This window comes from Denticeps clupeoides, unplaced genomic scaffold (assembly GCF_900700375.1).
Source record: "Denticeps clupeoides unplaced genomic scaffold, fDenClu1.1, whole genome shotgun sequence".
NCBI classification, from domain to species: Eukaryota; Metazoa; Chordata; class Actinopteri; order Clupeiformes; family Denticipitidae; genus Denticeps; species Denticeps clupeoides.
In genome coordinates, this window is record NW_021630012.1 from 263 (window position 1) to 23681 (window position 23419).

The window sequence follows — 23419 nt, forward strand, 5'->3', positions numbered from 1 at the left end:
AAAATTCATTTAATAAGTTTTTACCACAGTTAAAGCTACAACCATCACTGGTATTCCCATAGGTCTCTCCATTCCAAGTACTAACACCCAGGCCCAAGCTCTTCTAATAGCTTCCGAGATCACGATACGTGTCCCTTGAGCTTTTTCTTGTTGGCTTTATGGCCATAAGCAATCTCTGACTTGAAAGTCTTGGACTTTAAACAACCTAGGCTGAAAACATATCACAGAGTGAAAATACCTCTTAACTTACTTTAGAAAAAAACTAACAAAGCGATGCAAAAAAACTTCATTTTAAAAAGTTTTTCAACAGTTAAAGCTTACAGCACCTGGTATTCCCAGGAGGTCTCCCATCCAAGTACTAACCAGGCCCAAGCCTTCTTAGCTTCCGAGATCAGACGAGACCGGGCGTTCTTGGGCTGGTATGGCCGTAAGCAATCTCTGCTTGAAAATCTTGGACTTTAAACAACCTAGGCTTGAAAACATATCACAGAGTGAAAATACCTCTTAACTTACTTTAGAAAAAAACTAACAAAGCGATGCAAAAAAACTTCATTTTAAAAAGTTTTTCAACAGTTAAAGCTTACAGCACCTGGTATTCCCAGGAGGTCTCCCATCCAAGTACTAACCAGGCCCAAGCCTTCTTAGCTTCCGAGATCAGACGAGACCGGGCGTTCTTGGGCTGGTATGGCCGTAAGCAATCTCTGCTTGAAAATCTTGGACTTTAAACAACCTAGGCTTGAAAACATATCACAGAGTGAAAATACCTCTTAACTTACTTTAGAAAAAAACTAACAAAGCGATGCAAAAAAACTTCATTTTAAAAAGTTTTTCAACAGTTAAAGCTTACAGCACCTGGTATTCCCAGGAGGTCTCCCATCCAAGTACTAACCAGGCCCAAGCCTTCTTAGCTTCCGAGATCAGACGAGACCGGGCGTTCTTGGGCTGGTATGGCCGTAAGCAATCTCTGCTTGAAAATCTTGGACTTTAAACAACCTAGGCTTGAAAACATATCACAGAGTGAAAATACCTCTTAACTTACTTTAGAAAAAAACTAACAAAGCGATGCAAAAAAACTTCATTTTAAAAAGTTTTTCAACAGTTAAAGCTTACAGCACCTGGTATTCCCAGGAGGTCTCCCATCCAAGTACTAACCAGGCCCAAGCCTTCTTAGCTTCCGAGATCAGACGAGACCGGGCGTTCTTGGGCTGGTATGGCCGTAAGCAATCTCTGCTTGAAAATCTTGGACTTTAAACAACCTAGGCTTGAAAACATATCACAGAGTGAAAATACCTCTTAACTTACTTTAGAAAAAAACTAACAAAGCGATGCAAAAAAACTTCATTTTAAAAAGTTTTTCAACAGTTAAAGCTTACAGCACCTGGTATTCCCAGGAGGTCTCCCATCCAAGTACTAACCAGGCCCAAGCCTTCTTAGCTTCCGAGATCAGACGAGACCGGGCGTTCTTGGGCTGGTATGGCCGTAAGCAATCTCTGCTTGAAAATCTTGGACTTTAAACAACCTAGGCTTGAAAACATATCACAGAGTGAAAATACCTCTTAACTTACTTTAGAAAAAAACTAACAAAGCGATGCAAAAAAACTTCATTTTAAAAAGTTTTTCAACAGTTAAAGCTTACAGCACCTGGTATTCCCAGGAGGTCTCCCATCCAAGTACTAACCAGGCCCAAGCCTTCTTAGCTTCCGAGATCAGACGAGACCGGGCGTTCTTGGGCTGGTATGGCCGTAAGCAATCTCTGCTTGAAAATCTTGGACTTTAAACAACCTAGGCTTGAAAACATATCACAGAGTGAAAATACCTCTTAACTTACTTTAGAAAAAAACTAACAAAGCGATGCAAAAAAACTTCATTTTAAAAAGTTTTTCAACAGTTAAAGCTTACAGCACCTGGTATTCCCAGGAGGTCTCCCATCCAAGTACTAACCAGGCCCAAGCCTTCTTAGCTTCCGAGATCAGACGAGACCGGGCGTTCTTGGGCTGGTATGGCCGTAAGCAATCTCTGCTTGAAAATCTTGGACTTTAAACAACCTAGGCTTGAAAACATATCACAGAGTGAAAATACCTCTTAACTTACTTTAGAAAAAAACTAACAAAGCGATGCAAAAAAACTTCATTTTAAAAAGTTTTTCAACAGTTAAAGCTTACAGCACCTGGTATTCCCAGGAGGTCTCCCATCCAAGTACTAACCAGGCCCAAGCCTTCTTAGCTTCCGAGATCAGACGAGACCGGGCGTTCTTGGGCTGGTATGGCCGTAAGCAATCTCTGCTTGAAAATCTTGGACTTTAAACAACCTAGGCTTGAAAACATATCACAGAGTGAAAATACCTCTTAACTTACTTTAGAAAAAAACTAACAAAGCGATGCAAAAAAACTTCATTTTAAAAAGTTTTTCAACAGTTAAAGCTTACAGCACCTGGTATTCCCAGGAGGTCTCCCATCCAAGTACTAACCAGGCCCAAGCCTTCTTAGCTTCCGAGATCAGACGAGACCGGGCGTTCTTGGGCTGGTATGGCCGTAAGCAATCTCTGCTTGAAAATCTTGGACTTTAAACAACCTAGGCTTGAAAACATATCACAGAGTGAAAATACCTCTTAACTTACTTTAGAAAAAAACTAACAAAGCGATGCAAAAAAACTTCATTTTAAAAAGTTTTTCAACAGTTAAAGCTTACAGCACCTGGTATTCCCAGGAGGTCTCCCATCCAAGTACTAACCAGGCCCAAGCCTTCTTAGCTTCCGAGATCAGACGAGACCGGGCGTTCTTGGGCTGGTATGGCCGTAAGCAATCTCTGCTTGAAAATCTTGGACTTTAAACAACCTAGGCTTGAAAACATATCACAGAGTGAAAATACCTCTTAACTTACTTTAGAAAAAAACTAACAAAGCGATGCAAAAAAACTTCATTTTAAAAAGTTTTTCAACAGTTAAAGCTTACAGCACCTGGTATTCCCAGGAGGTCTCCCATCCAAGTACTAACCAGGCCCAAGCCTTCTTAGCTTCCGAGATCAGACGAGACCGGGCGTTCTTGGGCTGGTATGGCCGTAAGCAATCTCTGCTTGAAAATCTTGGACTTTAAACAACCTAGGCTTGAAAACATATCACAGAGTGAAAATACCTCTTAACTTACTTTAGAAAAAAACTAACAAAGCGATGCAAAAAAACTTCATTTTAAAAAGTTTTTCAACAGTTAAAGCTTACAGCACCTGGTATTCCCAGGAGGTCTCCCATCCAAGTACTAACCAGGCCCAAGCCTTCTTAGCTTCCGAGATCAGACGAGACCGGGCGTTCTTGGGCTGGTATGGCCGTAAGCAATCTCTGCTTGAAAATCTTGGACTTTAAACAACCTAGGCTTGAAAACATATCACAGAGTGAAAATACCTCTTAACTTACTTTAGAAAAAAACTAACAAAGCGATGCAAAAAAACTTCATTTTAAAAAGTTTTTCAACAGTTAAAGCTTACAGCACCTGGTATTCCCAGGAGGTCTCCCATCCAAGTACTAACCAGGCCCAAGCCTTCTTAGCTTCCGAGATCAGACGAGACCGGGCGTTCTTGGGCTGGTATGGCCGTAAGCAATCTCTGCTTGAAAATCTTGGACTTTAAACAACCTAGGCTTGAAAACATATCACAGAGTGAAAATACCTCTTAACTTACTTTAGAAAAAAACTAACAAAGCGATGCAAAAAAACTTCATTTTAAAAAGTTTTTCAACAGTTAAAGCTTACAGCACCTGGTATTCCCAGGAGGTCTCCCATCCAAGTACTAACCAGTCCCAAGCCTTCTTAGCTTCCGAGATCAGACGAGACCGGGCGTTCTTGGGCTGGTATGGCCGTAAGCAATCTCTGCTTGAAAATCTTGGACTTTAAACAACCTAGGCTTGAAAACATATCACAGAGTGAAAATACCTCTTAACTTACTTTAGAAAAAAACTAACAAAGCGATGCAAAAAAACTTCATTTTAAAAAGTTTTTCAACAGTTAAAGCTTACAGCACCTGGTATTCCCAGGAGGTCTCCCATCCAAGTACTAACCAGGCCCAAGCCTTCTTAGCTTCCGAGATCAGACGAGACCGGGCGTTCTTGGGCTGGTATGGCCGTAAGCAATCTCTGCTTGAAAATCTTGGACTTTAAACAACCTAGGCTTGAAAACATATCACAGAGTGAAAATACCTCTTAACTTACTTTAGAAAAAAACTAACAAAGCGATGCAAAAAAACTTCATTTTAAAAAGTTTTTCAACAGTTAAAGCTTACAGCACCTGGTATTCCCAGGAGGTCTCCCATCCAAGTACTAACCAGGCCCAAGCCTTCTTAGCTTCCGAGATCAGACGAGACCGGGCGTTCTTGGGCTGGTATGGCCGTAAGCAATCTCTGCTTGAAAATCTTGGACTTTAAACAACCTAGGCTTGAAAACATATCACAGAGTGAAAATACCTCTTAACTTACTTTAGAAAAAAACTAACAAAGCGATGCAAAAAAACTTCATTTTAAAAAGTTTTTCAACAGTTAAAGCTTACAGCACCTGGTATTCCCAGGAGGTCTCCCATCCAAGTACTAACCAGGCCCAAGCCTTCTTAGCTTCCGAGATCAGACGAGACCGGGCGTTCTTGGGCTGGTATGGCCGTAAGCAATCTCTGCTTGAAAATCTTGGACTTTAAACAACCTAGGCTTGAAAACATATCACAGAGTGAAAATACCTCTTAACTTACTTTAGAAAAAAACTAACAAAGCGATGCAAAAAAACTTCATTTTAAAAAGTTTTTCAACAGTTAAAGCTTACAGCACCTGGTATTCCCAGGAGGTCTCCCATCCAAGTACTAACCAGGCCCAAGCCTTCTTAGCTTCCGAGATCAGACGAGACCGGGCGTTCTTGGGCTGGTATGGCCGTAAGCAATCTCTGCTTGAAAATCTTGGACTTTAAACAACCTAGGCTTGAAAACATATCACAGAGTGAAAATACCTCTTAACTTACTTTAGAAAAAAACTAACAAAGCGATGCAAAAAAACTTCATTTTAAAAAGTTTTTCAACAGTTAAAGCTTACAGCACCTGGTATTCCCAGGAGGTCTCCCATCCAAGTACTAACCAGGCCCAAGCCTTCTTAGCTTCCGAGATCAGACGAGACCGGGCGTTCTTGGGCTGGTATGGCCGTAAGCAATCTCTGCTTGAAAATCTTGGACTTTAAACAACCTAGGCTTGAAAACATATCACAGAGTGAAAATACCTCTTAACTTACTTTAGAAAAAAACTAACAAAGCGATGCAAAAAAACTTCATTTTAAAAAGTTTTTCAACAGTTAAAGCTTACAGCACCTGGTATTCCCAGGAGGTCTCCCATCCAAGTACTAACCAGGCCCAAGCCTTCTTAGCTTCCGAGATCAGACGAGACCGGGCGTTCTTGGGCTGGTATGGCCGTAAGCAATCTCTGCTTGAAAATCTTGGACTTTAAACAACCTAGGCTTGAAAACATATCACAGAGTGAAAATACCTCTTAACTTACTTTAGAAAAAAACTAACAAAGCGATGCAAAAAAACTTCATTTTAAAAAGTTTTTCAACAGTTAAAGCTTACAGCACCTGGTATTCCCAGGAGGTCTCCCATCCAAGTACTAACCAGGCCCAAGCCTTCTTAGCTTCCGAGATCAGACGAGACCGGGCGTTCTTGGGCTGGTATGGCCGTAAGCAATCTCTGCTTGAAAATCTTGGACTTTAAACAACCTAGGCTTGAAAACATATCACAGAGTGAAAATACCTCTTAACTTACTTTAGAAAAAAACTAACAAAGCGATGCAAAAAAACTTCATTTTAAAAAGTTTTTCAACAGTTAAAGCTTACAGCACCTGGTATTCCCAGGAGGTCTCCCATCCAAGTACTAACCAGGCCCAAGCCTTCTTAGCTTCCGAGATCAGACGAGACCGGGCGTTCTTGGGCTGGTATGGCCGTAAGCAATCTCTGCTTGAAAATCTTGGACTTTAAACAACCTAGGCTTGAAAACATATCACAGAGTGAAAATACCTCTTAACTTACTTTAGAAAAAAACTAACAAAGCGATGCAAAAAAACTTCATTTTAAAAAGTTTTTCAACAGTTAAAGCTTACAGCACCTGGTATTCCCAGGAGGTCTCCCATCCAAGTACTAACCAGGCCCAAGCCTTCTTAGCTTCCGAGATCAGACGAGACCGGGCGTTCTTGGGCTGGTATGGCCGTAAGCAATCTCTGCTTGAAAATCTTGGACTTTAAACAACCTAGGCTTGAAAACATATCACAGAGTGAAAATACCTCTTAACTTACTTTAGAAAAAAACTAACAAAGCGATGCAAAAAAACTTCATTTTAAAAAGTTTTTCAACAGTTAAAGCTTACAGCACCTGGTATTCCCAGGAGGTCTCCCATCCAAGTACTAACCAGGCCCAAGCCTTCTTAGCTTCCGAGATCAGACGAGACCGGGCGTTCTTGGGCTGGTATGGCCGTAAGCAATCTCTGCTTGAAAATCTTGGACTTTAAACAACCTAGGCTTGAAAACATATCACAGAGTGAAAATACCTCTTAACTTACTTTAGAAAAAAACTAACAAAGCGATGCAAAAAAACTTCATTTTAAAAAGTTTTTCAACAGTTAAAGCTTACAGCACCTGGTATTCCCAGGAGGTCTCCCATCCAAGTACTAACCAGGCCCAAGCCTTCTTAGCTTCCGAGATCAGACGAGACCGGGCGTTCTTGGGCTGGTATGGCCGTAAGCAATCTCTGCTTGAAAATCTTGGACTTTAAACAACCTAGGCTTGAAAACATATCACAGAGTGAAAATACCACTTAACTTACTTTAGAAAAAAACTAACAAAGCGATGCAAAAAAACTTCATTTTAAAAAGTTTTTCAACAGTTAAAGCTTACAGCACCTGGTATTCCCAGGAGGTCTCCCATCCAAGTACTAACCAGGCCCAAGCCTTCTTAGCTTCCGAGATCAGACGAGACCGGGCGTTCTTGGGCTGGTATGGCCGTAAGCAATCTCTGCTTGAAAATCTTGGACTTTAAACAACCTAGGCTTGAAAACATATCACAGAGTGAAAATACCTCTTAACTTACTTTAGAAAAAAACTAACAAAGCGATGCAAAAAAACTTCATTTTAAAAAGTTTTTCAACAGTTAAAGCTTACAGCACCTGGTATTCCCAGGAGGTCTCCCATCCAAGTACTAACCAGGCCCAAGCCTTCTTAGCTTCCGAGATCAGACGAGACCGGGCGTTCTTGGGCTGGTATGGCCGTAAGCAATCTCTGCTTGAAAATCTTGGACTTTAAACAACCTAGGCTTGAAAACATATCACAGAGTGAAAATACCTCTTAACTTACTTTAGAAAAAAACTAACAAAGCGATGCAAAAAAACTTCATTTTAAAAAGTTTTTCAACAGTTAAAGCTTACAGCACCTGGTATTCCCAGGAGGTCTCCCATCCAAGTACTAACCAGGCCCAAGCCTTCTTAGCTTCCGAGATCAGACGAGACCGGGCGTTCTTGGGCTGGTATGGCCGTAAGCAATCTCTGCTTGAAAATCTTGGACTTTAAACAACCTAGGCTTGAAAACATATCACAGAGTGAAAATACCTCTTAACTTACTTTAGAAAAAAACTAACAAAGCGATGCAAAAAAACTTCATTTTAAAAAGTTTTTCAACAGTTAAAGCTTACAGCACCTGGTATTCCCAGGAGGTCTCCCATCCAAGTACTAACCAGGCCCAAGCCTTCTTAGCTTCCGAGATCAGACGAGACCGGGCGTTCTTGGGCTGGTATGGCCGTAAGCAATCTCTGCTTGAAAATCTTGGACTTTAAACAACCTAGGCTTGAAAACATATCACAGAGTGAAAATACCTCTTAACTTACTTTAGAAAAAAACTAACAAAGCGATGCAAAAAAACTTCATTTTAAAAAGTTTTTCAACAGTCAAAGCTTACAGCACCTGGTATTCCCAGGAGGTCTCCCATCCAAGTACTAACCAGGCCCAAGCCTTCTTAGCTTCCGAGATCAGACGAGACCGGGCGTTCTTGGGCTGGTATGGCCGTAAGCAATCTCTGCTTGAAAATCTTGGACTTTAAACAACCTAGGCTTGAAAACATATCACAGAGTGAAAATACCTCTTAACTTACTTTAGAAAAAAACTAACAATGCGATGCAAAAAAACTTCATTTTAAAAAGTTTTTCAACAGTTAAAGCTTACAGCATTTGGTATTCCTAGGAGGTCTCCCATCCAAGTACTAACCAGGCCCAAGCCTTCTTAGCTTCCGAGATCAGACGAGACCAGGCGTTCTTGGGCTGGTATGGCCGTAAGCAATCTCTGCTTGAAAATCTTGGACTTTAAACAACCTAGGCTTGAAAACATATCACAGAGTGAAAATACCTCTTAACTTACTATAGAAAAAAACTAACAAAGCGATGCAAAAAAACTTCATTTTAATAAGTTTTGCAACAGTTAAAGCTTACAGCACCTGGTATTCCCAGGAGGTCTCCCATCCAAGTACTAACCAGGCCCAAGCCTTCTTAGCTTCCGAGATCAGACGAGACCGGGCGTTCTTGGGCTGGTATGGCCGTAAGCAATCTCTGCTTGAAAATCTTGGACTTTAAACAACCTAGGCTTGAAAACATATCACAGAGTGAAAATACCTCTTAACTTACTTTAGAAAAAAACTAACAAAGCGATGCAAAAAAACTTCATTTTAAAAAGTTTTTCAACAGTTAAAGCTTACAGCACCTGGTATTCCCAGGAGGTCTCCCATCCAAGTACTAACCAGGCCCAAGCCTTCTTAGCTTCCGAGATCAGACGAGACCGGGCGTTCTTGGGCTGGTATGGCCGTAAGCAATCTCTGCTTGAAAATCTTGGACTTTAAACAACCTAGGCTTGAAAACATATCACAGAGTGAAAATACCTCTTAACTTACTTTAGAAAAAAACTAACAAAGCGATGCAAAAAAACTTCATTTTAAAAAGTTTTTCAACAGTTAAAGCTTACAGCACCTGGTATTCCCAGGAGGTCTCCCATCCAAGTACTAACCAGGCCCAAGCCTTCTTAGCTTCCGAGATCAGACGAGACCGGGCGTTCTTGGGCTGGTATGGCCGTAAGCAATCTCTGCTTGAAAATCTTGGACTTTAAACAACCTAGGCTTGAAAACATATCACAGAGTGAAAATACCTCTTAACTTACTTTAGAAAAAAACTAACAAAGCGATGCAAAAAAACTTCATTTTAAAAAGTTTTTCAACAGTTAAAGCTTACAGCACCTGGTATTCCCAGGAGGTCTCCCATCCAAGTACTAACCAGGCCCAAGCCTTCTTAGCTTCCGAGATCAGACGAGACCGGGCGTTCTTGGGCTGGTATGGCCGTAAGCAATCTCTGCTTGAAAATCTTGGACTTTAAACAACCTAGGCTTGAAAACATATCACAGAGTGAAAATACCTCTTAACTTACTTTAGAAAAAAACTAACAAAGCGATGCAAAAAAACTTCATTTTAAAAGTTTTTCAACAGTTAAAGCTTACAGCACCTGGTATTCCCAGGAGGTCTCCCATCCAAGTACTAACCAGGCCAAGCCTTCTTAGCTTCCGAGATCAGACGAGACCGGGCGTTCTTGGGCTGGTATGGCCGTAAGCAATCTCTGCTTGAAAATCTTGGACTTTAAACAACCTAGGCTTGAAAACATATCACAGAGTGAAAATACCTCTTAACTTACTTTAGAAAAAACTAACAAAGCGATGCAAAAAAACTTCATTTTAAAAAGTTTTTCAACAGTTAAAGCTTACAGCACCTGGTATTCCCAGGAGGTCTCCCATCCAAGTACTAACCAGGCCCAAGCCTTCTTAGCTTCCGAGATCAGACGAGACCGGGCGTTCTTGGGCTGGTATGGCCGTAAGCAATCTCTGCTTGAAAATCTTGGACTTTAAACAACCTAGGCTTGAAAACATATCACAGAGTGAAAATACCTCTTAACTTACTTTAGAAAAAAACTAACAAAGCGATGCAAAAAAACTTCATTTTAAAAAGTTTTTCAACAGTTAAAGCTTACAGCACCTGGTATTCCCAGGAGGTCTCCCATCCAAGTACTAACCAGGCCCAAGCCTTCTTAGCTTCCGAGATCAGACGAGACCGGGCGTTCTTGGGCTGGTATGGCCGTAAGCAATCTCTGCTTGAAAATCTTGGACTTTAAACAACCTAGGCTTGAAAACATATCACAGAGTGAAAATACCTCTTAACTTACTTTAGAAAAAAACTAACAAAGCGATGCAAAAAAACTTCATTTTAAAAAGTTTTTCAACAGTTAAAGCTTACAGCACCTGGTATTCCCAGGAGGTCTCCCATCCAAGTACTAACCAGGCCCAAGCCTTCTTAGCTTCCGAGATCAGACGAGACCGGGCGTTCTTGGGCTGGTATGGCCGTAAGCAATCTCTGCTTGAAAATCTTGGACTTTAAACAACCTAGGCTTGAAAACATATCACAGAGTGAAAATACCTCTTAACTTACTTTAGAAAAAAACTAACAAAGCGATGCAAAAAAACTTCATTTTAAAAAGTTTTTCAACAGTTAAAGCTTACAGCACCTGGTATTCCCAGGAGGTCTCCCATCCAAGTACTAACCAGGCCCAAGCCTTCTTAGCTTCCGAGATCAGACGAGACCGGGCGTTCTTGGGCTGGTATGGCCGTAAGCAATCTCTGCTTGAAAATCTTGGACTTTAAACAACCTAGGCTTGAAAACATATCACAGAGTGAAAATACCTCTTAACTTACTTTAGAAAAAAACTAACAAAGCGATGCAAAAAAACTTCATTTTAAAAAGTTTTTCAACAGTTAAAGCTTACAGCACCTGGTATTCCCAGGAGGTCTCCCATCCAAGTACTAACCAGGCCCAAGCCTTCTTAGCTTCCGAGATCAGACGAGACCGGGCGTTCTTGGGCTGGTATGGCCGTAAGCAATCTCTGCTTGAAAATCTTGGACTTTAAACAACCTAGGCTTGAAAACATATCACAGAGTGAAAATACCTCTTAACTTACTTTAGAAAAAAACTAACAAAGCGATGCAAAAAAACTTCATTTTAAAAAGTTTTTCAACAGTTAAAGCTTACAGCACCTGGTATTCCCAGGAGGTCTCCCATCCAAGTACTAACCAGGCCCAAGCCTTCTTAGCTTCCGAGATCAGACGAGACCGGGCGTTCTTGGGCTGGTATGGCCGTAAGCAATCTCTGCTTGAAAATCTTGGACTTTAAACAACCTAGGCTTGAAAACATATCACAGAGTGAAAATACCTCTTAACTTACTTTAGAAAAAAACTAACAAAGCGATGCAAAAAAAACTTCATTTTAAAAAGTTTTTCAACAGTTAAAGCTTACAGCACCTGGTATTCCCAGGAGGTCTCCCATCCAAGTACTAACCAGGCCCAAGCCTTCTTAGCTTCCGAGATCAGACGAGACCGGGCGTTCTTGGGCTGGTATGGCCGTAAGCAATCTCTGCTTGAAAATCTTGGACTTTAAACAACCTAGGCTTGAAAACATATCACAGAGTGAAAATACCTCTTAACTTACTTTAGAAAAAAACTAACAAAGCGATGCAAAAAAACTTCATTTTAAAAAGTTTTTCAACAGTTAAAGCTTACAGCACCTGGTATTCCCAGGAGGTCTCCCATCCAAGTACTAACCAGGCCCAAGCCTTCTTAGCTTCCGAGATCAGACGAGACCGGGCGTTCTTGGGCTGGTATGGCCGTAAGCAATCTCTGCTTGAAAATCTTGGACTTTAAACAACCTAGGCTTGAAAACATATCACAGAGTGAAAATACCTCTTAACTTACTTTAGAAAAAAACTAACAAAGCGATGCAAAAAAACTTCATTTTAAAAAGTTTTTCAACAGTTAAAGCTTACAGCACCTGGTATTCCCAGGAGGTCTCCCATCCAAGTACTAACCAGGCCCAAGCCTTCTTAGCTTCCGAGATCAGACGAGACCGGGCGTTCTTGGGCTGGTATGGCCGTAAGCAATCTCTGCTTGAAAATCTTGGACTTTAAACAACCTAGGCTTGAAAACATATCACAGAGTGAAAATACCTCTGTGGAAGGAAAATTTAGTAGGCCCAGACACTCCACGAAATTTAGTAGGCCAGACTCTCCACGCGTTTCACCTTTGGTCATGGAACAGTCAGAAGACAACTGTGTATCTTAGGTCTGACCTTGTTGATGCAAAAGTTTGACGCAAAAACTAGACATAAACTGATAAAAGAAAGGTTCTGTGACGTTGATGGGCGCCACTGTCCAAAGTGGTGCGAGCTTGCTTTTCGACCTTGTACACCCCAGATGTATAAATGCTTGTGAACTGTAATCAAGCGGGGGGGATGTTCTCTTGTGGGTCCCCCCGTGCGCGGTAAAATAAACTTGGATAATCAATTCAGTTGACTTCCTTTATTGCAGCTCCCCAGACGGCAGAATTTCCACCACAATTGGCGTCACGAACAGGATCCGCGTGAAGTCCGCCAGGACATGGCCGGAGTGGCTAGGTCACCCTGGGTCACCAAGATCCATCTCCAAAACCTCGTCTTAGAGTTTCGGAGTGACTGGGACTGTGGTCAGTGTCCTTGGCCGATTCCGCCGGGATTTTTCTCTTTTCTGTCGTCTGGGGACGCGAACACGGTGAGCTAAAATATTCCACCTCTCAAACATTTAATGAAAACTGCAGAATTTTGAAGATTAATAAATCCAAAATCAAATTGATAAGGGGAATTGCATATTTGCTTTATTCTGTAGTCAACTGAGTTGATCCAACTAAGCGAGTGTCACTTTTTATTTTGTTTAATAGAGGTTAGTCCTCTGAGTAAAGGATCTTGGAGATCCAGTGTGGGATAATAGAGGTTAAAGTCCTCAGAGAAAAGGATCTTGGAGATCCAGTGTGGGATAATAGAGGTTAAAGTCCTCTGAGTAAAACGATCTTGGAGATCGAGTGTGAAATAAGTGTGAGCCTTCTTTACAAGATAAAAAAAAAAAAAAATCATTCAATCATTAAGTAATATTTCAATCAGTGTGAGTAATAAGGCAAGAGCACAAAGGGAAAACGTGAAACGGGAAGAATTGTGAGCCATTAGTTATCTGTGAGCTCTCTTAGCAAGAGCAGTTGTTTTCGTTGGGCTGTGAATTCCCTGGGTAAACTCGAGAAAGCTGTGTGCGTAAAAAATGGGAAATAAAAGTGGGAAAAGTGACACTCCTATTAGTCCCGAAACTAAGTTAATGATACTGATGAAACAGAAATATGGTGATGATGTGTGTAATCATCTGGTGGACTGGCATGAAAATTACGGTTTTCCTGCGGGTGGGTCTCTTAGTCAAACTCAGCTAAAAAAGCTGAAGGAGGGGCTAGAGGGTAGCAGGCAAAAAATACTGCAGTCAAGTAAAAGTAAAGTAATTCGGAAAATGCTTATAATGGAAGACTGTTTTAAAATATGGGAAGCAGAGGGCGACCGAAGAGACAAGCCAAACACCCAGAACGCTCTGACTGCGCTGACTGTGGGAAAGAAAACAAAAGGGGAGACCACGCTGAACCTTGATACCAAAAAAAAATTCTCTGATACTGCACCTGCCTCGTTGTATCCGTCATTACAGGGCACACGGGTCGACCTGAGTTTGGACTCCACCCCTCCGCCCTACCCCCAACAGCAACCCCCACTGGAACAGCAGCAACTCCCGCTGGAGAAACCGTTACAAGAACAGCAGAAACCACCACAGCATGATGGCGTCACTGCTTCAACTTCAGAGAAAAAAAACCACCACCAGAGCAGCCGCCCCATATTCTCCACCCAAGACCCGGTCTGCCACCACATCTTCTGAACCATCAGGACCCTCAACTGCAACTCTCCCCATGATTCAGGTTGCTGGGACAGGGGGGCCTACATTTGTTTACAGACCATGGACAACGGAAGACCTTCTGAACTCTTCCAAGCATCTCCCAAATGCAGATCGAGGGGGTGCGGCCCTGTCCAGAGCCGTGAGCGATTTCATCAGAGAATTCACACCGACATCCACCGAAATGGCCCGAGTCCTGCTAAGGCACATGACCCCTGCGCAGTATGGTCAGCTACGTGAACATTTCACTACCCATCATCAGCCCTGCACCCCTGGTTGGGCTACTGCTGATCAAAATGACATTGGTGCAGTGCGGGGGGATGCAGACTACAGATGTTGGGCTGAAGGACTTGTGACCGCGATCGCTGGCAACTTTCCTACTGCCTGTGACCTTTCTAAAATCAGCACGTGTGCTCAGCAGCCTTTGGAGTCAGCAGAAGATTTCTTGATTCGACTCCAAGTTGTGTTTGATGACCACAGCGGCCTTGCTCGCCCCCATGATTACCCTGGACAAGGTATGACACCCTACGAAGCGCTCCTGAAAAATACCTTCATTGATGGCCTTCTCCCCCCCCTCAGTGAAGCAACAAAGACTTCCTGCATCATGTGGGCAGATGCTTCAGTGCGTCTCGCTGAAGTTCTGCGCCATGCGCGCCACGCCCAGGCCAGACAGGCGGAAGCGAGGATCAAAGAAGACAACAAAAACAAAGATTCAACCCACAGGGCACAACTGGCTCTGTTGCAGCATGCTGCTGCCAACTCCACTTCATATCGCGGACCGGATGTGTGCTTCAGGTGTAACCAAAGGGGACACTGGGCACGAGATTGCACCAAAAGATGGAGAGGACAGTGGAGACCACGAAGCGAGGAACAATCGGATGTGTGCTTCAACTGTGGCCAAAGCGGACATTGGTTACGAGAATGTCCCAATGAAGAAAGAGGATGGAGCAGAGGACATGGTGTTCCCTATGGCGAGAGACGTGGACACAGAGGAGAACACACCCATCATGAACAATCCCAAACAGCCTGACTGGTGAAGCGGGGCGGAGCTCCAAACGAAGGCGCGGCTGCAGCCCTGAAGGAGGCTCCAACCAAGGTCATGCACACCCACACAGACACACTCACACACATTCCAACAAAGGTCCTGGGGACGGTGAAGTGGTTCAACGTACGCAATGGCTACGGTTTCATCAACAGGAATGACACAAAAGAAGACGTTTTTGTACACCAGACTGCCATAAAGAAAAACAACCCAAGAAAATACCTCCGCAGTGTTGGGGACGGTGAGACTGTGGAGTTTGATGTCGTTGAAGGGGAGAAGGGTGCCGAGGCGGCCAATGTCACCGGCCCAGGGGGGGTCCCAGTCCAGGGCAGCAAATACGCCGCTGACCGGAACCGCTACAGGCGGTACCCACGCCGGAGGAGACCCCCACGCAACTACCAGGATAACTACCAGAGCGAGGGGCGGAAGAAGAGAGAGAGCCAGGAAATTGTTCCTGAGGGGGACACACAGCCACAGCAACGGAGAACTTTGTTCCCTGGCAGGCGGCGCTATCCACCGTACTTTGTCCGCCGACGCTATGGCAGCCGCCCCCCATATACCAGCGCACCACGAAAGGAAATGACAGAAGGAACTGAAGGTGATGACAACCAGGGTGGTCCAGACCAGAGCAAACCAATGAGGCAGAACTACTACAGAGGCTTCAGACCAAGGAGTCCCCCACGTCCCAGACTGGTGAGGGAAGGCGAGGAAGACAAAGAGAACCAGGAGCCCCACCAGCGGCGCTACAGATGCAACATCAACTACCGCCCAGACCACCGAACCTCAGGATGGCAAAGAGAGCAAGGCAGCCGAAACATCCGCTGAGAAAACGTCCGCTCCCGAGGCTGAGCAGGGCGGGGCTGAATAAACACTGATTTACCATCGCTACCATCGTCCGGTAAAGTCAACAAGAAGAAACATCAAAGATCTGAGCAATAAGAAACAGATTTGACTTGACAATCGTCTAAGCTTGCAACATGCATTTGACCAGATTACCACCAATTGCCTGCAGAATCTATGCAGACTTGTTCTTTTCCATTATTTTTAGGTGACAGTTAAACATTTTGGGGAAACGGCAGATGGTTTTCTAAATCGGTCTTAAGTTTTTACACCAAATGGTTTTTAAAGGGAAAAATAATTTGATATTTGGTCTGTTTTGAAAAAAAAAAAAAAAAAAAAAAAAACTTGGCCACAGGAATAACTTGTTGTTACTTGCAGAAGCTACTGGTGACATTGCAAAATCTGATTGCATTGTATGTTTAGGACCTCGCCCATTGTTGAAGATTGTCCCCACTCCAGCCGAACTGAATTACCTGTCTTATCCAACTTATGACTCAAGATAACCTTGATCCTTTTTGCTCTTTTTGGGATTTCCTTTTTCCTGTAGGATCAAAAACCGATGTTCCCCCTGTTTTTGATGCTGAGGTATCAAGGTATTACCCTTCCCCTGCTAATACTGTTGGTACTGTGAATGTTTCATATTGTGCATCCATCCACAACCTGTCTGATTCCCCGAAAGTTGATCGTTCTGACATCTGGTGGTGGTAAAACACTACGCTCCACTTTACCTGAGAACTGGTCGGGTGTCTGCACTCCTTCTACTCTTATCCTACCTGTGACTATTTTGCCCGTAACCGCATCGGAAGTTCCAGTCTCTTTTTCCAATGTTCACTCCCGTTTAGCTAGGAGATCATTGTTTTCTTTTGATTACCCTGATGCAACTTACATTGATACCATAGGTATTCCCAGAGGTGTGCCCGACGAATACATCAAATAGCTGCAGGCTTTGAATACATTTTATTTTGAATAACTCCTAACAAAAATGTTGACAGAATCAATTGCATTCATTACAATGTGCAGCGCTTATCAAACTTCACTAGAGATGGATTTGAGGCTGTACATGGACAATTTAAAGCCACCTCACTTATGGCCTTCCAGAACCACATTGCTGTTGATATGTTATTAGACCCCTAGAAAAAATTATGTAACTCTTGTTCATAGTGGTCAATCATGCTTTGAATCAAGCTCCTCCTCGGATGAGACAGATGCAGACACATAATACACTATATAATGATTGATATACTTGTTGTTGATTTTCATTTTAAATAGTTTGTTTTTTTAATTATTTAGTTTTGAGTTTATATTTTTATACAACTGCCTGTGATGAGTTACCTTAAACCCTTGATGGAGTGGTATACTTTGATGTTTCTGGTTGTATATTAAGTTACTTTGTAATTTTGCATTAATTTGCTGCGTACTTTTTAATCATTTTTATAATCATTTTTTATTCTTTGAATTTTGTGCTATTATGTAATTATGTACTCCTCACCTTGCGTACACATCATATATATTTTTGTGCCTATAGTAGAGATCAATTAATCAAAAAAAAAAAAAAAAAAAAAAAAGTGTGGAGTGTGGAAGGAAAATTTAGTAGGCCCAGACACTCCACGTGTTTCACCTTTGGTCATGGAACAGTCAGAAGACAACTGTGTATCTTAGGTCTGACCTTGTTGATGCAAAAGTTTGACGCAAAAACTAGACATAAACTGATAAAAGAAAGGTTCTGTGACGTTGATGGGCGCCACTGTCCAAAGTGGTGCGAGCTTGCTTTTCGACCTTGTACACCCCAGATGTATAAATGCTTGTGAACTGTAATCAAGCGGGGGGGATGTTCTCTTGTGGGTCCCCCCGTGCGCGGTAAAATAAACTTGGATAATCAATTCAGTTGACTTCCTTTATTGCAGCTCCCCAGACGGCAGAATTTCCACCACACTTACTTTAGAAAAAACTAACAAAGCCATGCAAAAAACTTTTTTTTTAAAAAAGTTTTTCAACAGTTAAAGCTTACAGCACCTGGTATTCAAAGGAGGTCACCCATCTAAGTACTAACCAGGATCAAGCCTTCTTAGCTTCCGAGATCAGACGAGACCGGGCGTTCTTGGGCTGGTATGGCCGTAAGCAATCTCTGCTTGAAAATCATGGACTTTAAACAACCTAGGTTTGAAAACATATCACAGAGTGAAAATAACTCTTAACTTACTTTAGAAAAAAACTAACAAAGCAATGCAAAAAAACTTCATTTTAAAAAGTTTTTCAACAGTTAAAGCTTACAGCACCTGGTATTCCCAGGAGGTCTCCCATCCAAGTACTAACCAGGCCCAAGCCTTCTTAGCTTCCGAGATCAGACGAGACCGAGCGTTCTTGGGCTGGTATGGCCGTAAGCAATCTCTGCTTGAAAATCTTGGACTGTTAAACAACCTAGGCTTGAAAACATATCACAGAGTGAAAATACCTCTTAACTTACTTTAGAAAAAAACTAACAAAGCGATGCAAAAAAACTTTATTTTAAAAAGTTTTTCAACAGTTAAAGCTTACAGCACCTGGTATTCCCAGGAGGTCTCCCATCCAAGTACTAACCAGGCCAAGCCTTCTTAGCTTCCGAGATCAGACGAGACCGGGCGTTCTTGGGCTGGTATGGCCGTAAGCAATCTCTGCTTGAAAATCTTGGACTTTAAACAACCTAGGCTTGAAAACATATCACAGAGTGAAAATACCTCTTAACTTACTTTAGAAAAAAACTAACAAAGCGATGCAAAAAAACTTCATTTTAAAAAGTTTTTCAACAGTTAAAGCTTACAGCACCTGGTATTCCCAGGAGGTCTCCCATCCAAGTACTAACCAGGCCCAAGCCTTCTTAGCTTCCGAGATCAGACGAGACAGGGCGTTCTTGGGCTGGTATGGCCGTAAGCAATCTCTGCTTGAAAATCTTGGACTTTAAACAACCTAGGCTTGAAAACATATCACAGAGTGAAAATACCTCTTAACTTACTTTAGAAAAAAACTAACAAAGCGATGCAAAAAAACTTCATTTTAAAAAGTTTTTCAACAGTTAAAGCTTACAGCACCTGGTATTCCCAGGAGGTCTCCCATCCAAGTACTAACCAGGCCCAAGCCTTCTTAGCTTCCGAGATCAGACGAGACCGGGCGTTCTTGGGCTGGTATGGCCGTAAGCAATCTCTGCTTGAAAATCTTGGACTTTAAACAACCTAGGCTTGAAAACATATCACAGAGTGAAAATACCTCTTAACTTACTTTAGAAAAAAACTAACAAAGCGATGCAAAAAAACTTCATTTTAAAAAGTTTTTCAACAGTTAAGCTTACAGCACCTGGTATTCCCAGGAAGGTCTCCCATCCAAGTACTAACCAGGCCCAAGCCTTCTTAGCTTCCGAGATCAGACGAGACCGGGCGTTCTTGGGCTGGTATGGCCGTAAGCAATCTCTGCTTGAAAATCTTGGACTTTAAACAACCTAGGCTTGAAAACATATCACAGAGTGAAAATACCTCTTAACTTACTTTAGAATAAAACTAACAAAGCGATGCAAAAAAACTTCATTTTAAAAAGTTTTTCAACAGTTAAAGCTTACAGCACCTGGTATTCCCAGGAGGTCTCCCATCCAAGTACTAACCAGGCCCAAGCCTTCTTAGCTTCCGAGATCAGACGAGACCGGGCGTTCTTGGCTGGTATGGCCGTAAGCAATCTCTGCTTGAAAATCTTGGACTTTAAACAACCTAGGCTTGAAAACATATCACAGAGTGAAAATACCTCTTAACTTACTTTAGAAAAAACTAACAAAGCGATGCAAAAAAACTTCATTTTAAAAGTTTTTTCAACAGTTAAAGCTTACAGCACCTGGTATTCCCAGGAGGTCTCCCATCCAAGTACTAACCAGGCCCAAGCCTTCTTAGCTTCCGAGATCAGACGAGACCAGGCGTTCTTGGGCTGGTATGGCCGTAAGCAATCTCTGCTTGAAAATCTTGGACTTTAAACAACCTAGGCTTGAAAACATATCACAGAGTGAAAATACCTCTTAACTTACTTTAGAAAAAAACTAACAAAGCGATGCAAAAAAACTTCATTTTAAAAAGTTTTTCAACAGTTAAAGCTTACAGCACCTGGTATTCCCAGGAGGTCTCCCATCCAAGTACTAACCAGGCCCAAGCCTTCTTAGCTTCCGAGATCAGACGAGACCGGGCGTTCTTGGGCTGGTATGGCCGTAAGCAATCTCTGCTTGAAAATCTTGGACTTTAAACAACCTAGGCTTGAAAACATATCACAGAGTGAAAATACCTCTTAACTTACTTTAGAAAAAAACTAACAAAGCGATGCAAAAAAACTTCATTTTAAAAAGTTTTTCAACAGTTAAAGCTTACAGCACCTGGTATTCCCAGGAGGTCTCCCATCCAAGTACTAACCAGGCCCAAGCCTTCTTAGCTTCGAGATCAGACGAGACCGGGCGTTCTTGGGCTGGTATGGCCGTAAGCAATCTCTGCTTGAAAATCTTGGACTTTAAACAACCTAGGCTTGAAAACATATCACAGAGTGAAAATACCTCTTAACTTACTTTAGAAAAAAACTAACAAAGCGATGCAAAAAAACTTCATTTTAAAAAGTTTTTCAACAGTTAAAGCTTACAGCACCTGGTATTCCCAGGAGGTCTCCCATCCAAGTACTAACCAGGCCCAAGCCTTCTTAGCTTCCGAGATCAGACGAGACAGGGCGTTCTTGGGCTGGTATGGCCGTAAGCAATCTCTGCTTGAAATACTTGGACTTTAAACAACCTAGGCTTGAAAACATATCACAGAGTGAAAATACCTCTTAACTTACTTTAGAAAAAAACTAACAAAGCGATGCAAAAAAACTTCATTTTAAAAAGTTTTTCAACAGTTAAAGCTTACAGCACCTGGTATTCCCAGGAGGTCTCCCATCCAAGTACTAACCAGGCCCAAGCCTTCTTAGCTTCCTAGATCAGACGAGACAGGGCGTTCTTGGGCTGGTATGGCCGTAAGCAATCTCTGCTTGAAAATCCTTGGACTTTAAACAACCTAGGCTTGAAAACATATCACAGAGTGAAAATACCTCTTAACTTACTTTAGAAAAAAACTAACAAAGCGATGCAAAAAAACTTCATTTTAAAAAGTTTTTCAACAGTTAAAGCTTACAGCACCTGGTATTCCCAGGAGGTCTCCCATCCAAGTACTAACCAGGCCCAAGCCTTCTTAGCTTCCGAGATCAGACGAGACCGGGCGTTCTTGGGCTGGTATGGCCGTAAGCAATCTCTGCTTGAAAATCTTGGACTTTAAACAACCTAGGCTTGAAAACATATCACAGAGTGAAAATACCTCTTAACTTACTTTAGAAAAAAACTAACAAAGCGATGCAAAAAAACTTCATTTTAAAAAGTTTTTCAACAGTTAAAGCTTACAGCACCTGGTATTCCCAGGAGGTCTCCCATCCAAGTACTAACCAGGCCCAAGCCTTCTTAGCTTCCGAGATCAGACGAGACCGGGCGTTCTTGGGCTGGTATGGCCGTAAGCAATCTCTGCTTGAAAATCTTGGACTTTAAACAACCTAGGCTTGAAAACATATCACAGAGTGAAAATACCTCTTAACTTACTTTAGAAAAAACTAACTAAGCGATGCAAAATAACTTCATTTTAAAAAGTTTTCAACAGTTAAAGCTTACAGCACCTGGTATTCCCAGGAGGTCTCCCATCCAAGTACTAACCAGGCCCAAGCCTTCTTAGCTTCCGAGATCAGACGAGACCGGGCGTTCTTGGGCTGGTATGGCCGTAAGCAATCTCTGCTTGAAAATCTTGGACTTTAAACAACCTAGGCTTGAAAAAATTTCACAGAGTGAAAATACCTCTTAACTTACTTTAGAAAAAAACTAACAAAGCGATGCAAAAAAACTTCATTTTAAAAAGTTTTTCAACAGTTAAAGCTTACAGCACCTGGTATTCCCAGGAGGTCTCCCATCCAAGTACAAACCAGGCCCAAGCCTTCTTAGCTTCCGAGATCAGACGAGACCGGGCGTTCTTGGGCTGGTATGGCCGTAAGCAATCTCTGCTTGAAAATCTTGGACTTTAAACCACCTAGGCTTGAAAACATATCACAGAGTGAAAATACCTCTTAACTTACTTTAGAAAAAAACTAACAAAGCGATGCAAAAAAACTTCATTTTAAAAAGTTTTTCAACAGTTAAAGCTTACAGCACCTGGTATTCCCAGGAGGTCTCCCATCCAAGTACTAACCAGGCCCAAGCCTTCTTAGCTTCCGAGATCAGACGAGACCGGGCGTTCTTGGGCTGGTATGGCCGTAAGCAATCTCTGCTTGAAAATCTTGGACTTTAAACAACCTAGGCTTGAAAACATATCACAGAGTGAAAATACCTCTTAACTTACTTTAGAAAAAAACTAACAAAGCGATGCAAAAAAACTTCATTTTAATAAGTTTTTCAACAGTTAAAGCTTACAGCACCTGGTATTCCCAGGAGGTCTCCCATCCAAGTACTAACCAGGCCCAAGCCTTCTTAGCTTCCGAGATCAGACGAGACCAGGCGTTCTTGGGCTGGTATGGCCGTAAGCAATCTCTGCTTGAAAATCTTGGACTTTAAACAACCTAGGCTTGAAAAAATTTCACAGAGTGAAAATACCTCTTAACTTACTTTAGAAAAAAAACTAACAAAGCGATGCAAAAAAACTTCATTTTAAAAAGTTTTTCAACAGTTAAAGCTTACAGCACCTGGTATTCCCAGGAGGTCTCCCATCCAAGTACTAACCAGGCCCAAGTCTTCTTAGCTTCCGAGATCAGGCGTTCTTGTGCTGGTATGGCCGTAAGCAATCTCTGCTTGAAAATCTTGGACTTTAAACAACATAGGCTTGAAAAAATTTCAAAGAGTGAAAATACCTCTTAACTTACTTTAGAAAAAAACGAACAAAGCGATGCAAAAAAACTTCATTTTAAAAAGTTTTTCAACAGTTAAAGCTTACAGCACCTGGTATTCCAGGAGGTCTCCCATCCAAGTACTAACCAGGCCCAAGCCTTCTTAGCTTTCGAGATCAGACGAGACCGGGCGTTCTTGGGCTGGTATGGCCGTAAGCAAGGTCTGCTTGAAAATCTTGGACTTTAAACCACCTAGGCTTGAAAACATATCACAGAGTGAAAATACCTCTTAACTTACTTTAGAAAAAAACTAACAAAGCGATGCAAAAAAACTTCATTTTAAAAAGTTTTTCAACAGTTAAAGCTTACAGCACCTGGTATTCCCAGGAGGTCTCCCATCCAAGTACTAACCAGGCCCAAGCCTTCTTAGCTTCCGAGATCAGACGAGACCGAGCGTTCTTGGGCTGGTATGGCCGTAAGCAATCTCTACTTGAAAATCTTGGACTTTAAACAACCTAGGCTTGAAAACATATCACAGAGTGAAAATACCTCTTAACTTACTTTAGAAAAAACTAACAAAGCGATGCAAAAAAACTTTCATTTTAAAAAGTTTTTCAACAGTTAAAGCTTACAGCACCTGGTATTCAAATGAGGTCTCCCATCCTAAGTACTAACCAGGCTCAAGCCTTCTTAGCTTCCGAGATCAGACGAGACCGGGCGTTCTTGGGCTGGTATGGCCGTAAGCAATCTCTGCTTGAAAATCTTGGACTTTAAACAACCTAGGCTTTGAAAACATATC

The 23419-nt window shown here is 42.1% G+C and overlaps 63 non-coding genes and 5 pseudogenes across 63 annotated transcripts; 1 reads left to right on the forward strand and 67 right to left on the reverse strand.

Moving 5' to 3' along the window:
• Positions 1-314: 314 nt before the first annotated feature.
• Positions 315-433, reverse strand: LOC114780247 (5S ribosomal RNA). The gene has a single exon (XR_003747072.1). It is a non-coding gene; the product is annotated as a 5S ribosomal RNA (ribosomal RNA).
• Positions 434-577: 144 nt separating this feature from the next.
• On the reverse strand, positions 578-696 carry LOC114780259 (5S ribosomal RNA). The gene has a single exon (XR_003747083.1). It is a non-coding gene; the product is annotated as a 5S ribosomal RNA (ribosomal RNA).
• Positions 697-840: 144 nt separating this feature from the next.
• Positions 841-959, reverse strand: LOC114780270 (5S ribosomal RNA). The gene has a single exon (XR_003747094.1). It is a non-coding gene; the product is annotated as a 5S ribosomal RNA (ribosomal RNA).
• Positions 960-1103: 144 nt separating this feature from the next.
• LOC114780282 (5S ribosomal RNA) lies at positions 1104-1222 on the reverse strand. The gene has a single exon (XR_003747105.1). It is a non-coding gene; the product is annotated as a 5S ribosomal RNA (ribosomal RNA).
• Positions 1223-1366: 144 nt separating this feature from the next.
• LOC114780200 (5S ribosomal RNA) lies at positions 1367-1485 on the reverse strand. The gene has a single exon (XR_003747034.1). It is a non-coding gene; the product is annotated as a 5S ribosomal RNA (ribosomal RNA).
• A 144-nt stretch (positions 1486-1629) lies between these two features.
• LOC114780212 (5S ribosomal RNA) lies at positions 1630-1748 on the reverse strand. The gene has a single exon (XR_003747045.1). It is a non-coding gene; the product is annotated as a 5S ribosomal RNA (ribosomal RNA).
• Positions 1749-1892: 144 nt separating this feature from the next.
• LOC114780223 (5S ribosomal RNA) lies at positions 1893-2011 on the reverse strand. Its single transcript, XR_003747056.1, has one exon. It is a non-coding gene; the product is annotated as a 5S ribosomal RNA (ribosomal RNA).
• A 144-nt stretch (positions 2012-2155) lies between these two features.
• LOC114780234 (5S ribosomal RNA) lies at positions 2156-2274 on the reverse strand. Its single transcript, XR_003747065.1, has one exon. It is a non-coding gene; the product is annotated as a 5S ribosomal RNA (ribosomal RNA).
• Positions 2275-2418: 144 nt separating this feature from the next.
• LOC114780241 (5S ribosomal RNA) lies at positions 2419-2537 on the reverse strand. The gene has a single exon (XR_003747066.1). It is a non-coding gene; the product is annotated as a 5S ribosomal RNA (ribosomal RNA).
• Positions 2538-2681: 144 nt separating this feature from the next.
• LOC114780242 (5S ribosomal RNA) lies at positions 2682-2800 on the reverse strand. Its single transcript, XR_003747067.1, has one exon. It is a non-coding gene; the product is annotated as a 5S ribosomal RNA (ribosomal RNA).
• A 144-nt stretch (positions 2801-2944) lies between these two features.
• On the reverse strand, positions 2945-3063 carry LOC114780243 (5S ribosomal RNA). Its single transcript, XR_003747068.1, has one exon. It is a non-coding gene; the product is annotated as a 5S ribosomal RNA (ribosomal RNA).
• Positions 3064-3207: 144 nt separating this feature from the next.
• Positions 3208-3326, reverse strand: LOC114780244 (5S ribosomal RNA). The gene has a single exon (XR_003747069.1). It is a non-coding gene; the product is annotated as a 5S ribosomal RNA (ribosomal RNA).
• A 144-nt stretch (positions 3327-3470) lies between these two features.
• LOC114780245 (5S ribosomal RNA) lies at positions 3471-3589 on the reverse strand. Its single transcript, XR_003747070.1, has one exon. It is a non-coding gene; the product is annotated as a 5S ribosomal RNA (ribosomal RNA).
• Positions 3590-3733: 144 nt separating this feature from the next.
• LOC114780220 (5S ribosomal RNA) lies at positions 3734-3852 on the reverse strand. Its single transcript, XR_003747053.1, has one exon. It is a non-coding gene; the product is annotated as a 5S ribosomal RNA (ribosomal RNA).
• A 144-nt stretch (positions 3853-3996) lies between these two features.
• On the reverse strand, positions 3997-4115 carry LOC114780246 (5S ribosomal RNA). The gene has a single exon (XR_003747071.1). It is a non-coding gene; the product is annotated as a 5S ribosomal RNA (ribosomal RNA).
• Positions 4116-4259: 144 nt separating this feature from the next.
• On the reverse strand, positions 4260-4378 carry LOC114780248 (5S ribosomal RNA). The gene has a single exon (XR_003747073.1). It is a non-coding gene; the product is annotated as a 5S ribosomal RNA (ribosomal RNA).
• Positions 4379-4522: 144 nt separating this feature from the next.
• LOC114780249 (5S ribosomal RNA) lies at positions 4523-4641 on the reverse strand. The gene has a single exon (XR_003747074.1). It is a non-coding gene; the product is annotated as a 5S ribosomal RNA (ribosomal RNA).
• Positions 4642-4785: 144 nt separating this feature from the next.
• On the reverse strand, positions 4786-4904 carry LOC114780250 (5S ribosomal RNA). The gene has a single exon (XR_003747075.1). It is a non-coding gene; the product is annotated as a 5S ribosomal RNA (ribosomal RNA).
• A 144-nt stretch (positions 4905-5048) lies between these two features.
• On the reverse strand, positions 5049-5167 carry LOC114780251 (5S ribosomal RNA). Its single transcript, XR_003747076.1, has one exon. It is a non-coding gene; the product is annotated as a 5S ribosomal RNA (ribosomal RNA).
• A 144-nt stretch (positions 5168-5311) lies between these two features.
• On the reverse strand, positions 5312-5430 carry LOC114780252 (5S ribosomal RNA). Its single transcript, XR_003747077.1, has one exon. It is a non-coding gene; the product is annotated as a 5S ribosomal RNA (ribosomal RNA).
• A 144-nt stretch (positions 5431-5574) lies between these two features.
• On the reverse strand, positions 5575-5693 carry LOC114780253 (5S ribosomal RNA). The gene has a single exon (XR_003747078.1). It is a non-coding gene; the product is annotated as a 5S ribosomal RNA (ribosomal RNA).
• A 144-nt stretch (positions 5694-5837) lies between these two features.
• Positions 5838-5956, reverse strand: LOC114780254 (5S ribosomal RNA). Its single transcript, XR_003747079.1, has one exon. It is a non-coding gene; the product is annotated as a 5S ribosomal RNA (ribosomal RNA).
• Positions 5957-6100: 144 nt separating this feature from the next.
• LOC114780256 (5S ribosomal RNA) lies at positions 6101-6219 on the reverse strand. Its single transcript, XR_003747080.1, has one exon. It is a non-coding gene; the product is annotated as a 5S ribosomal RNA (ribosomal RNA).
• A 144-nt stretch (positions 6220-6363) lies between these two features.
• On the reverse strand, positions 6364-6482 carry LOC114780257 (5S ribosomal RNA). Its single transcript, XR_003747081.1, has one exon. It is a non-coding gene; the product is annotated as a 5S ribosomal RNA (ribosomal RNA).
• Positions 6483-6626: 144 nt separating this feature from the next.
• LOC114780258 (5S ribosomal RNA) lies at positions 6627-6745 on the reverse strand. The gene has a single exon (XR_003747082.1). It is a non-coding gene; the product is annotated as a 5S ribosomal RNA (ribosomal RNA).
• A 144-nt stretch (positions 6746-6889) lies between these two features.
• LOC114780260 (5S ribosomal RNA) lies at positions 6890-7008 on the reverse strand. The gene has a single exon (XR_003747084.1). It is a non-coding gene; the product is annotated as a 5S ribosomal RNA (ribosomal RNA).
• Positions 7009-7152: 144 nt separating this feature from the next.
• On the reverse strand, positions 7153-7271 carry LOC114780261 (5S ribosomal RNA). The gene has a single exon (XR_003747085.1). It is a non-coding gene; the product is annotated as a 5S ribosomal RNA (ribosomal RNA).
• A 144-nt stretch (positions 7272-7415) lies between these two features.
• On the reverse strand, positions 7416-7534 carry LOC114780262 (5S ribosomal RNA). Its single transcript, XR_003747086.1, has one exon. It is a non-coding gene; the product is annotated as a 5S ribosomal RNA (ribosomal RNA).
• A 144-nt stretch (positions 7535-7678) lies between these two features.
• On the reverse strand, positions 7679-7797 carry LOC114780263 (5S ribosomal RNA). Its single transcript, XR_003747087.1, has one exon. It is a non-coding gene; the product is annotated as a 5S ribosomal RNA (ribosomal RNA).
• Positions 7798-7941: 144 nt separating this feature from the next.
• Positions 7942-8060, reverse strand: LOC114780264 (5S ribosomal RNA). Its single transcript, XR_003747088.1, has one exon. It is a non-coding gene; the product is annotated as a 5S ribosomal RNA (ribosomal RNA).
• A 144-nt stretch (positions 8061-8204) lies between these two features.
• Positions 8205-8323, reverse strand: LOC114780236 (uncharacterized; annotated as a pseudogene).
• A 144-nt stretch (positions 8324-8467) lies between these two features.
• LOC114780265 (5S ribosomal RNA) lies at positions 8468-8586 on the reverse strand. The gene has a single exon (XR_003747089.1). It is a non-coding gene; the product is annotated as a 5S ribosomal RNA (ribosomal RNA).
• Positions 8587-8730: 144 nt separating this feature from the next.
• LOC114780266 (5S ribosomal RNA) lies at positions 8731-8849 on the reverse strand. The gene has a single exon (XR_003747090.1). It is a non-coding gene; the product is annotated as a 5S ribosomal RNA (ribosomal RNA).
• Positions 8850-8993: 144 nt separating this feature from the next.
• On the reverse strand, positions 8994-9112 carry LOC114780267 (5S ribosomal RNA). The gene has a single exon (XR_003747091.1). It is a non-coding gene; the product is annotated as a 5S ribosomal RNA (ribosomal RNA).
• Positions 9113-9256: 144 nt separating this feature from the next.
• LOC114780268 (5S ribosomal RNA) lies at positions 9257-9375 on the reverse strand. The gene has a single exon (XR_003747092.1). It is a non-coding gene; the product is annotated as a 5S ribosomal RNA (ribosomal RNA).
• A 143-nt stretch (positions 9376-9518) lies between these two features.
• On the reverse strand, positions 9519-9636 carry LOC114780227 (5S ribosomal RNA). The gene has a single exon (XR_003747060.1). It is a non-coding gene; the product is annotated as a 5S ribosomal RNA (ribosomal RNA).
• Positions 9637-9779: 143 nt separating this feature from the next.
• On the reverse strand, positions 9780-9898 carry LOC114780269 (5S ribosomal RNA). Its single transcript, XR_003747093.1, has one exon. It is a non-coding gene; the product is annotated as a 5S ribosomal RNA (ribosomal RNA).
• A 144-nt stretch (positions 9899-10042) lies between these two features.
• LOC114780272 (5S ribosomal RNA) lies at positions 10043-10161 on the reverse strand. Its single transcript, XR_003747095.1, has one exon. It is a non-coding gene; the product is annotated as a 5S ribosomal RNA (ribosomal RNA).
• A 144-nt stretch (positions 10162-10305) lies between these two features.
• LOC114780273 (5S ribosomal RNA) lies at positions 10306-10424 on the reverse strand. The gene has a single exon (XR_003747096.1). It is a non-coding gene; the product is annotated as a 5S ribosomal RNA (ribosomal RNA).
• A 144-nt stretch (positions 10425-10568) lies between these two features.
• Positions 10569-10687, reverse strand: LOC114780274 (5S ribosomal RNA). Its single transcript, XR_003747097.1, has one exon. It is a non-coding gene; the product is annotated as a 5S ribosomal RNA (ribosomal RNA).
• A 144-nt stretch (positions 10688-10831) lies between these two features.
• LOC114780275 (5S ribosomal RNA) lies at positions 10832-10950 on the reverse strand. The gene has a single exon (XR_003747098.1). It is a non-coding gene; the product is annotated as a 5S ribosomal RNA (ribosomal RNA).
• A 144-nt stretch (positions 10951-11094) lies between these two features.
• LOC114780276 (5S ribosomal RNA) lies at positions 11095-11213 on the reverse strand. Its single transcript, XR_003747099.1, has one exon. It is a non-coding gene; the product is annotated as a 5S ribosomal RNA (ribosomal RNA).
• A 145-nt stretch (positions 11214-11358) lies between these two features.
• Positions 11359-11477, reverse strand: LOC114780277 (5S ribosomal RNA). The gene has a single exon (XR_003747100.1). It is a non-coding gene; the product is annotated as a 5S ribosomal RNA (ribosomal RNA).
• Positions 11478-11621: 144 nt separating this feature from the next.
• LOC114780278 (5S ribosomal RNA) lies at positions 11622-11740 on the reverse strand. The gene has a single exon (XR_003747101.1). It is a non-coding gene; the product is annotated as a 5S ribosomal RNA (ribosomal RNA).
• Positions 11741-11884: 144 nt separating this feature from the next.
• Positions 11885-12003, reverse strand: LOC114780279 (5S ribosomal RNA). The gene has a single exon (XR_003747102.1). It is a non-coding gene; the product is annotated as a 5S ribosomal RNA (ribosomal RNA).
• A 2934-nt stretch (positions 12004-14937) lies between these two features.
• Positions 14938-15925, forward strand: LOC114780192 (nuclease-sensitive element-binding protein 1 pseudogene; annotated as a pseudogene).
• Positions 15926-17736: 1811 nt separating this feature from the next.
• LOC114780233 (uncharacterized) lies at positions 17737-17855 on the reverse strand (annotated as a pseudogene).
• Positions 17856-17999: 144 nt separating this feature from the next.
• Positions 18000-18118, reverse strand: LOC114780204 (5S ribosomal RNA). The gene has a single exon (XR_003747038.1). It is a non-coding gene; the product is annotated as a 5S ribosomal RNA (ribosomal RNA).
• A 145-nt stretch (positions 18119-18263) lies between these two features.
• LOC114780228 (5S ribosomal RNA) lies at positions 18264-18381 on the reverse strand. Its single transcript, XR_003747061.1, has one exon. It is a non-coding gene; the product is annotated as a 5S ribosomal RNA (ribosomal RNA).
• Positions 18382-18525: 144 nt separating this feature from the next.
• LOC114780222 (5S ribosomal RNA) lies at positions 18526-18644 on the reverse strand. Its single transcript, XR_003747055.1, has one exon. It is a non-coding gene; the product is annotated as a 5S ribosomal RNA (ribosomal RNA).
• Positions 18645-18788: 144 nt separating this feature from the next.
• On the reverse strand, positions 18789-18907 carry LOC114780280 (5S ribosomal RNA). Its single transcript, XR_003747103.1, has one exon. It is a non-coding gene; the product is annotated as a 5S ribosomal RNA (ribosomal RNA).
• A 143-nt stretch (positions 18908-19050) lies between these two features.
• LOC114780219 (5S ribosomal RNA) lies at positions 19051-19170 on the reverse strand. Its single transcript, XR_003747052.1, has one exon. It is a non-coding gene; the product is annotated as a 5S ribosomal RNA (ribosomal RNA).
• A 144-nt stretch (positions 19171-19314) lies between these two features.
• LOC114780217 (5S ribosomal RNA) lies at positions 19315-19432 on the reverse strand. Its single transcript, XR_003747050.1, has one exon. It is a non-coding gene; the product is annotated as a 5S ribosomal RNA (ribosomal RNA).
• A 143-nt stretch (positions 19433-19575) lies between these two features.
• Positions 19576-19694, reverse strand: LOC114780209 (5S ribosomal RNA). Its single transcript, XR_003747042.1, has one exon. It is a non-coding gene; the product is annotated as a 5S ribosomal RNA (ribosomal RNA).
• A 144-nt stretch (positions 19695-19838) lies between these two features.
• Positions 19839-19957, reverse strand: LOC114780281 (5S ribosomal RNA). The gene has a single exon (XR_003747104.1). It is a non-coding gene; the product is annotated as a 5S ribosomal RNA (ribosomal RNA).
• Positions 19958-20101: 144 nt separating this feature from the next.
• On the reverse strand, positions 20102-20219 carry LOC114780229 (5S ribosomal RNA). Its single transcript, XR_003747062.1, has one exon. It is a non-coding gene; the product is annotated as a 5S ribosomal RNA (ribosomal RNA).
• Positions 20220-20363: 144 nt separating this feature from the next.
• Positions 20364-20482, reverse strand: LOC114780224 (5S ribosomal RNA). The gene has a single exon (XR_003747057.1). It is a non-coding gene; the product is annotated as a 5S ribosomal RNA (ribosomal RNA).
• Positions 20483-20626: 144 nt separating this feature from the next.
• LOC114780214 (5S ribosomal RNA) lies at positions 20627-20745 on the reverse strand. The gene has a single exon (XR_003747047.1). It is a non-coding gene; the product is annotated as a 5S ribosomal RNA (ribosomal RNA).
• Positions 20746-20890: 145 nt separating this feature from the next.
• LOC114780283 (5S ribosomal RNA) lies at positions 20891-21009 on the reverse strand. Its single transcript, XR_003747106.1, has one exon. It is a non-coding gene; the product is annotated as a 5S ribosomal RNA (ribosomal RNA).
• Positions 21010-21153: 144 nt separating this feature from the next.
• On the reverse strand, positions 21154-21272 carry LOC114780284 (5S ribosomal RNA). Its single transcript, XR_003747107.1, has one exon. It is a non-coding gene; the product is annotated as a 5S ribosomal RNA (ribosomal RNA).
• Positions 21273-21414: 142 nt separating this feature from the next.
• Positions 21415-21533, reverse strand: LOC114780285 (5S ribosomal RNA). The gene has a single exon (XR_003747108.1). It is a non-coding gene; the product is annotated as a 5S ribosomal RNA (ribosomal RNA).
• Positions 21534-21677: 144 nt separating this feature from the next.
• On the reverse strand, positions 21678-21796 carry LOC114780207 (5S ribosomal RNA). Its single transcript, XR_003747041.1, has one exon. It is a non-coding gene; the product is annotated as a 5S ribosomal RNA (ribosomal RNA).
• A 144-nt stretch (positions 21797-21940) lies between these two features.
• Positions 21941-22059, reverse strand: LOC114780286 (5S ribosomal RNA). Its single transcript, XR_003747109.1, has one exon. It is a non-coding gene; the product is annotated as a 5S ribosomal RNA (ribosomal RNA).
• Positions 22060-22203: 144 nt separating this feature from the next.
• LOC114780210 (5S ribosomal RNA) lies at positions 22204-22322 on the reverse strand. Its single transcript, XR_003747043.1, has one exon. It is a non-coding gene; the product is annotated as a 5S ribosomal RNA (ribosomal RNA).
• Positions 22323-22467: 145 nt separating this feature from the next.
• On the reverse strand, positions 22468-22576 carry LOC114780240 (uncharacterized; annotated as a pseudogene).
• A 144-nt stretch (positions 22577-22720) lies between these two features.
• LOC114780231 (5S ribosomal RNA) lies at positions 22721-22838 on the reverse strand. The gene has a single exon (XR_003747064.1). It is a non-coding gene; the product is annotated as a 5S ribosomal RNA (ribosomal RNA).
• A 144-nt stretch (positions 22839-22982) lies between these two features.
• Positions 22983-23101, reverse strand: LOC114780205 (5S ribosomal RNA). The gene has a single exon (XR_003747039.1). It is a non-coding gene; the product is annotated as a 5S ribosomal RNA (ribosomal RNA).
• Positions 23102-23245: 144 nt separating this feature from the next.
• On the reverse strand, positions 23246-23365 carry LOC114780237 (uncharacterized; annotated as a pseudogene).
• Positions 23366-23419: the final 54 nt, after the last annotated feature.